The following is a 9,267-nucleotide window of genomic DNA, read 5'->3' as shown; positions in this document are numbered from 1 at the left end:
GAGGAGGAGAAAGAGGAGGAGGAAGAGGAGGATACTGCTGCTCAACCTATGTTCAGGTAGTTATGATCATTTTATTAAAAATTTTATATGAGCTAGCTAACTAATACATATATTTAGATTTAGAGGCAACAATGTGATGACTCCCGCAGCTACCAATCCAGCAAATCATCGACAGATTAGGCCACATGAGGATTGGTAAGTAATCTATTTTGTTGTTGTGATTGTTTCATTCAATATATTATATAGTTTAGGTAATAAACATGATGAGTATCATATTTTAATTGTAGGCAATGGGATGATATTTGTTGGGAGGGAAGAAATAGGTTAAGACCTGCAAATGCAACATTAGGAACACTTTGTCGGTTTCACTACCTAGGAATGGTCCCAATTGGAGGTGTGCTTCAGCCTGCATTGAAGTGGGAGCACTATAAGCTGCAATCCGATGATCAGGGTGTCACGACTGCAGAGAGGGTTTGGAATGAGTTCTGGATACTATTTTTGTCATAATTTGTTTAACTATCTATTTGATTCATTCATAAGTTGTCTAACTAATTTATTTTCCTGTTTAGGAGAGGTATCGTTTGCCGGAGGGGGAGGAGCAGTGCTTACAAGCTAGGGCTCGTTCTATGTTTGACAAGGCAGCGACGAAGGTGGTTAGGGACATGATGTCCAATGCTCATATACAGTGCATTTGCTTATACTACAAGAAAATACTGCAGCAAGACATGAACAAGAAACTGGGCGCTTCTGAGATATATCTTCGAGAGGATGAGTATCTTCAAGTTGATATTAGCGGTTTGCCTTGGTTGAGAAAGTGTCCAGATGCTTGGCGAGCACTTTATGCTTATTGGGCTTCACCTAGCTTTGTGGAAAAATCCAGGATGAAGAGAGCTAATCGTCAAGCGGGACCACGAGTTACACAAAGATATGGGGCCGATGGACACCTTCGTTTGGCTCGTCGAATGGTAGGTGCTTATTATTTCAATTTGATTATTATGTGCTTGCTTACACTATCACAATTTCTTCTTTGGCAGGAGGCAGAAAGTAGGGTGGCCCCAAGCTATATTGAGACATATATTCGAGGCCACCACGGCGCAGATCCTACACAGCCAGAGTTGCTTTGCAGTGAGAATGTCACATAGACTCTGGTTAGTAAAATAATTTGATTTCAATTAAGCGATGATTCGAATATTGTCTTAATATTGCTTGCTTGAATGGTAGGTGAGATATGGTGATAAAATGGTGGCACGTCATTGGGAGGAGTACGATTGGAGGAGTGATGTGGATGTCGGTGCCTTATACTCAACCGGGAGAGGGAAGAAGTATGGCAGATTTAGCATGTTGAATAGCGTTATTGATACAAGTGGTGCTTTGAGTGAGGCACGGTCTTCTCAGTCCTCTCAGAGTTCTCGGCGCTACAAAATGGAAAGTCTACTGCAGGAGGAGATAAGGCAGCATAGAGAGGCAATGCAGAGGCAAGAGGAGTGGGCAAGGCAACAACACGAGTACATGCAAGGTTTTTTAGCTCAGCAACGACAGCTTCAAGTACTATGCAAGTTTGATATTTTTCAAGTCGTTGTGCACTTTTCATTGGTATAAGATACTTGATCTATTATCGGTTTTTTAGGAAATGTCAGCAGCTACCCTTGGATCATAATTTAATTTTTCACCTCTTCCTTCGCCTCCTCCACCACCGCCGACTTTTGTACCATACATGCGTGTACCATCTCCACAAGTGGTAATTCTTTCGTATAACTACCAATGCTCAAATTTTCTTATATATATATGTACTATATACAATTAATTTTGTCTAAAATTAGGGTTCGAAGAGTACTCATCCTCGAGTAGTTTTTGGCAGTCCATCCACGCCACCATCAACAGCGCATAATATTTTTGGAGGTGACCGTAGCAGCGGACATAACAGTACCCCTCACTGATTTGTGCTTTTAGGTTTGTTTGACATATATATGTCATTTAGACTATGGATTTCATGATTGCACTTATGGGATGTATTTCATGATTGCGTGATGATGTATGAATACTGTGGTATGCTATACTTATCGATGACTATTTTTATGTTAATTAACTGTTATTTAAAATTCTGGAAAACTAGTATGCAGTAGCTATTTTTTTAGCAGACGCTCAGTATTTTTGTCAGCTAGGGGGGCGAGGAAAATACTGTACACTCTCCAGTATGTTCGTCAGCTTCCATAGCCGACGAAAATAACTACTATTATTTTCGTCGGCCGCTCTGGCCGACGAAAATATGGTGTATATTTTCATCGGCTGCTTGGGCCGACGAAAATATGGTGCATATTTTCGTCGGCTGCGCGGACCGATGAAAATATGATGCATATTTTCGTCGGCTCAATAGGCCGACGAAAATAAATGTATTTTGTATTTTCGTCGGTTGCCGATGAAAATACGTTCATTTTCGTCGAGTTTATTCTGTCGGCCTATTTTCGTCGGCCGGCTGACGAAAATATATATTTTCGACAGTTTTCAGGCTATTTTCGTCGGTTCCTGGATGACGAAATCAAGCTGTCTTATTGCAGTGACAACACAGCAAAGAACTAGCAACTGCAAACATACAGAGACAGAATTCAAAGCAGAAAGATCGAGCTGTAGCTGAACACCATGGCCATGCAAGCAAACAAGCAGATCTCTGTGAATGTTGTCGGTGACGTCGACCTTGATCTCACCCCATTCCTGAAACGGTACAAGGACGGCCGTATCGAACGGTTGCTGAAAAGTCCTTTCTTGGCTCGTCTGACAGCCCGACGGCCAACCGCGGGGTGGCGACGAGGGATGTCGTCGTCGACCACGGCACCGGCGTGTCGGCACGCCTGTTCCTCCCCATCAGATCCGCCATGGCCGGCTGGAGGCTCCCCATCATCGTGTACATCCACGGCGGCTCTTTCTGCACGGAGAGCGCCTTCTGCCGGACGTACCACCGCTACGCCACCTCCCACGCGGCGAGCGCCGGGGTGCTCGTCGTGTCGGTGGAGTACCGCCTCGCGCCGGAGCACCCCATCCCCGCAGCCTACGACGACGCATGGTGCGCGCTTCGGTGGGTGGCCTCCCTCGCCGACCCGTGGCTCGCCGACTACGCGGACCCCGCGCGCACGTTCCTCGCCCGCGATAGCGCTGGCGTGAATATCGCCTACCACACGGTGGTACGGGCCAGCCGAGACGGTGGCGTGGGCGTCGACATCGAGGGGATGGTCATGGTGCAGCCCTACTTCTGGGGAGCCGAGCGGCTGCCTTCCGAGGAGGTCTGGGATGGCGCAACTCTGTTTCCGGCGTAAGGGGTGGACTGGATCTGGCCGTTCGTGACCGCGGGCCAGGCCAGCAACGATGATCCTCGGCTCAACCCTCCCGACGAGGAGATCGCGTCGCTGACATGCCGGCGCGTCCTGGTGGCCGTGGCGGAGGACACCCTGCGGGAACGCGGGGTCTGCCTGTTCGCCCGCATCCGCGACTACTGCGCGCGCGCCGGCGGCGAGGCGACGCAGCTGGAGTCAGAGGGCGAGGACCACGGCCTCCACCTCTACAGCCCTGCGCGCCACCAGCAGGAGGCTCGTGGCGAGCATCGTGCGCTTCATCAACCAGCCGCCGGCGCCGGAGCTGGACGGCGGCTTGCATTGGCACGATGCATGGGAGGGTAAGAAGATTGACAGGACATCAACGACCACGACGGCTCCAAAGCCTATGATACTAGGCGTGCCTCGCCGGCCGTTTAGTGACGTATTTGGCTATGGGATGGACATGAAACATCATTGCAGTGGCTCGAGCTCGACGACCTGCATGGCGTTTGCAACGTCAAAAATTGGACGGGCAGCATGCGTAGGTAGCATCACATCATGTACGCAGGCAAACTGGTTCATGGGATTAATTGTGAGAATGATGAGGAGGAATACGCGGGTTGACGGACAGTCAGCTGGAGTGCTGACGAGCTGCATGCGGATGGTGGCGTGCGTGCAAGCTGATGTTGCAGCATATATACTGCTTACCCAAAGGCACAACATCACGGCGGAGCAAGCTCACGAGGCAGTGGCAGCTGCGGCTCCAGCGAATGGTCGGCGGCAAGCTGCGTACATGAACAGAAACCGATGTGTTCATGCGCGAAGACGAACCCACCACGAGGAAGGGGCCGCCATGGCTGTGGAGGTGGTTGCATCGATCCCGCCACAGCGCAGAGCACGGCAAAGGAGACGTACTGGAACAGGAAGTCAGGCTTGAGCAGCTTCTCCAGCCTCCAGGCCACCATTGGTTGGATCCCAGGCTTACGGAAGAGGTGTTAGAAATATGTTCTACAGGTAATTATATGTCGTTATATCTATAATGTATTATGTGTTCATTCAATATCCATAAAATGCAACTTGTATTGATTGACAATTATGTGAATTGTTTGTGAGACTCTTTACTTATATGGTTATTCTAAAGTTGTTCCTAGTCGGAGTACATGTATGGACACATATGAATATTAGAATAGCATATGTATTAGTTGATGACTGTGTTTCACAAGTTATAGACACGGAGATGCCAAACTAATAATGTGGGCGCATGTATGACATGAGACTGGACCGACCCAACTCGAGAAATAGTGATTTCTCATTACACAATGTGTACGCTGTGTCCTTAGACCTGAAATTGTCACATGTACTCAGATGTGAACCGACCTACTTAGGAGCCATAAAACGCTACTCTGTAACTGGGTAGTTATAAATGTGGTTTTCGGGTTTGTCAAGAAGCATGCTGTGAGACATGGTCAGTCAAGATGGGATTTGCCCCTCTCTACTTGAGAGAGATATCTCTGGACCGCTCGAGTGATCGGATCCAAAAATGCATTGTCGTGCTAGGGTTAAGTGTTAAACAAGGATTCCGGATCACGGCATCGAGAAAGAGAGGTCAGCTTGGAGCTAGACCAAGTATCGTGAGGCATGTATATGAGATTGCGACGGCTCGTCTGATATGATCTTTGCGCGCGCATAGGAGTTGACACGTCTTGCTAGAGGCCGCTGTCAACTATTGGTCGAGTAGGAGTACTCGGGCTATGTCTGTTCGGGCGTGAGCTCATAGGGTCACACACTTAGGGCTGTAAGCTTAATGAGGATATGATTCGAATTAGACTGGATTTAGGTGCAGCATTGGGACTCGGTTAGGAAGCCCACTAGTGGGCGCCTATAAAAGAGAGGTGGGGGCGCTTGGAGTGGTTAACTCTAATTCCACGCCTGCTGGCAGCTGCCTGTTCCCACGCCCGCGTCCACGGTTGCCCTCGCGGACCTAGCAGTCCGGAGTGCGACGCTTCTTCCCCGTACGTATGGATACCTTGGAGGTGCTGCATCTGCTACACGAGGACGAGCCGCACGTGAGGAGGTCTTGCAACTGCACTGCCGGCGACCGACGGGCTATAAAAGTTCCGCACCCGCGCGTCTAGTGGTAATTTCGTGATCTATAATAGCAGTTTTGTTTATGCGGTGGAAATTTTTGTTTATCAAGTATCCCATCAAGAAGAGACACCAAGACTCGTCCGGCGAGAGGCGGTGGAGGATCTCCTCGACGGCGCGATCAACTCCGGCAGCGGGGTAAACGGCGCTCGTGGTTTGTGAGGGGATTGGAGAATGAGCGATGTGATTCTGATTTTTTTCTTTTTTTAAGGGAGTGATGATTTTGAATTTCTGAGCAAACGGAGCAGCAGCATCCATGAAGAAAAGTGGCCGGCCTATTGAATTGAAGCGGCCCGGTACTGGGTTCCATCGAACCTGGCCCAGTTTGGTCTGGCCCAACCAGGTTACTAGCTAGTACCACCAGCAGGTTCGGCCTGTTTACGAGGTGACCTTTTGAATTGGAATTTTAATTTACAACTCACAAATATACGACAAGATCATATATAGTAGATTTAATTGAAAGTGAAATTTAGGTAGGAGCATCTCAGAACTCGGACCATCCGAACGACGAGATCATGTATAGCAGATTTAATTTACAATGTTTCATGCCACAACTCGGTTTTTCAACTACCAGCAAATCCATTAAGAGTTCATGAAGCCACTCGGCCTCAACAGTGGCGGTGTCTAACGCAGTGAGTTCTGTTTCCATAATTGACCTCGTTAAGATGGTCTGCTTGCAAGACTTCTAGGAAACAGCGCCACCTCCGAGTCTGAACACATATCCACTTGTGGCCTTAATCTCATCTGCATCAGAGATCCAATTTGAATCACTGTATCCGTCGAGTACTTTTGGGTACCTAGTATAGTGAATCCCATAGTCCACAGTATCCTTCAGATGTACTTTTGGGTACCTAGTATAGTGAATCCCATAGTCCACGGTATCCTTCAGATAACGCTGTACTCAATCTAGAGCGTACCAGTGATCATCTCCCGAATTTGACACAAATCTGCTTAGTTTGCTCCAACCAAACGAGATGTCAGGTCTGGTAGCGCTAGCTAGGTAAATAAGTGAACCAATAATTTGGGAGTATCTTAGCCGATCTCTCATTATTCCTTTATTTTTCTGTAATATCTTGCTAGCATCATAAGGTGTTGGAGCTGGCTTGCAGTCACTGACTCAAGATCTTTTCCACATAGTGGGACTGAACAAGAGTCACCCCACCATCACCTTCCTTGACTAGTTTAATATTTAGAATAACATCATTCTCTGCCAAATCTTTCATCTCAAAATTTTGAGACAAGAACTCTTTGACTTCATTAATCAGATTAAGGCTTGTCCCAAAGATTAGTATGTCATCTACATACAAACACAAGATCACTCCTTCACCCCACCATAGCGATAGTACACAAACCTGTCATCTTTGTTCACAACAAAGCCTCCTGACGTAAGAGTTCTGTCAAACTTCTCATGCCATTGCTTAGGTGCTTGCTTCAGGCCATATAAAGACTTAATCAGTTTACACACCATACTTTCTTGACCTTCTGCCATAAACCCATCCAGTTGATCCATATAGATCTTCTCTACCAACTTTCCATTTAGGAAAGCCGTGTTAATGTCCATCTAATGAACGAGAAGACCATAAGAGGCTGCCCAGGAAAGAAGTACTCAGATTGTAGTCAATCGGGCCACAGGTGAGTAAGTATCGTAAAAGTCTTCTCCTTCCTTTTGAGTATAGCCCTTAGCTACAAGGTTTGCCTTGTACTTTTCAATAGTACCATCACGTCTAAGCCTTTTTTAAACACCCACTTACATCCTACAGGTTTGCACCCGTAAGGACGCTCGACTACTTCCCATGTACCATTAGACATAATAGAATCCATCTCACTTTGTATTGCTTCCTTCCAGTAGCAGCATCTGGAGAGGAATATGCCTCTTCAGTGACTCTAGGAGTATCATCAACAAGGTACATAACGAAATTATCACCAAAAGACTTTGTAGTCCTCTGTCTCTTGCTCCTTCTAAGAGCTTTATTGTCATCCTCCTTAGGATTTTCCTCATATGTATGTTCATTGTGTTCTATCAAAACAGTAGGTTCCTTATTAACAGACAAATCAGAACTAGTCGTGCTAGCTTCCTCTCTCATAGGGAAGATATCCTCAAAGCTTATAGCATCTCTGGACTCCATAAACGTATCAACATGCATATTAGGTACTCCAAATTTTACTATCGAAAATCTATAACCCACGCTGTGAATAGCATAACAAAGAAAGACACAATCCACAGTTTTAGGTCCAAGCTTACGTTTCTTGGTTATTGGCACATTGACCTTTGCCAAACGACCCCAAGTTTGTAAGTAAGAAAGTGTTAGCCTTTTTTTCTCATATTCTTCCAATGGTGTTTTCTCTTTATTCTTCATAGGAACACGATTCAGGATATGACATGCAGTCAAAATAATTTCACCCCACCATTATTTAGAAAGTCCCGCTGTACCTAACATGGCATTAACCAAATAAGTTAGACTGCGGTTCTTTCTTTCAGCAACCCCATTTGAATGAGGCGAGTAGGGAGGTGTCCTCTCATGAATTATTCCATGTTCCTCACAAAATGAAGTGAAAATATTAGAAAAATACTCTCCATCACGTTCCGACCTTACACGTTTGATGTTTCTCTCGAGTTGATTTTCCACTTCAGCTTTATAGACTTTAAAATAGTGTAATGCTTCATCTTTAGACTTCAACAAATAAATATAGCAAAATCTAGTCAAGTCATTTATCAAAGTCATAAAATACTTCTTGCCACCTTTTGTCAACACTTCATTCATTTTACACAGATCAGAATGAATTAATTCTAGAGGTGCCAAGACTCTCGGCTCTGCAGCCAAATGAGGCTTGCGCGGTTGTTTTGATTCCACACATACATGGCACCTAGAATTTTTGACTAAAGTGAACTTCAGAATTAAACTCAAATTTGCTAGCATCATCATGCAACCAAAATTAACATGACAAGTTGTGAATGCCAAACAGAGGACTCATCATTTTTATTTATCACATGGTTCACAACTTTGTTACATTCATCAGATAAAGAAAGGTGGAACAAGCCTCCGCTGTCATAAACCTTACCAACAAAGTTCCCATACTTAGAAAGTATCATTTATTGGATTCAAAAACTAACTTAAAACCATTTCTACACAGTAGAGAGCCATTGACTAAGTTCTTCTTGATGGTGGGGACATGCTGCACGTTCAGTCGCAAGGTCTTTCCCGAAGTAAGCTTCAGATCAATCGAACAAGCACCAAGAACAAGCGCATACAATCTGTTCCCCATTAGCAAGGAGCAAAGTCCCTCCGACCTCATAAGAAGAAAACAAAGAAACATCATCACATACATGAATATTAGCCCCCCATATCAACCCACCATTTAGATGATTGACATACTGAAAGAACCGTAGGTAATAAATTACCGTACCCCGATATTCCTCAAGCCTCGCTAATGACCAAGTTGGCAGATTTCTTGCCACCTTTGCGGTTCGGACACTTAGCAGCAAAGTGATCCGGACTCTCACACACAGCAAGCTCCCTTCTTCTTCTCTTAAAAGCGGTTGTTTGAGTAGTCTTTGTCGGGTTCTATTGTGGCTTGTTCTTCTTCTTGTTGGACACATTGAAATTCTTCTTCTACACCAAGTTGGCGCTAGAAGTCCCAGAAAGCCTTTTCCACGTATGTCTTTTGCTCTCGCCTTCTCTTCAACATCAAGGGTCCCAATGAGTCCATCGATAGTGAACTCCTATCTCTTGTATTCTAGTGAAGTAGCAAAATCCCTCCAAGAAAGTGGCAACTTAGAGATAATACCTCCGGCCACAAACTTGTTAGGTAACACACA

The 9,267-nt window shown here is 45.7% G+C and overlaps 1 pseudogene; it reads left to right on the top strand.

Moving 5' to 3' along the window:
* Positions 1 to 2,637: 2,637 nt before the first annotated feature.
* On the top strand, positions 2,638 to 4,242 carry LOC112881002 (annotated as a pseudogene).
* The last annotated feature ends 5,025 nt before the right edge of the window (positions 4,243 to 9,267 follow it).

This window comes from Panicum hallii, chromosome 2 (genome assembly GCF_002211085.1).
Source record: "Panicum hallii strain FIL2 chromosome 2, PHallii_v3.1, whole genome shotgun sequence".
Lineage (NCBI taxonomy): Eukaryota > Viridiplantae > Streptophyta > Magnoliopsida > Poales > Poaceae > Panicum > Panicum hallii.
The sequence above is the reverse complement of the archived record's forward strand: the minus strand, read 5'-3'. Positions and strand labels throughout refer to the sequence as shown.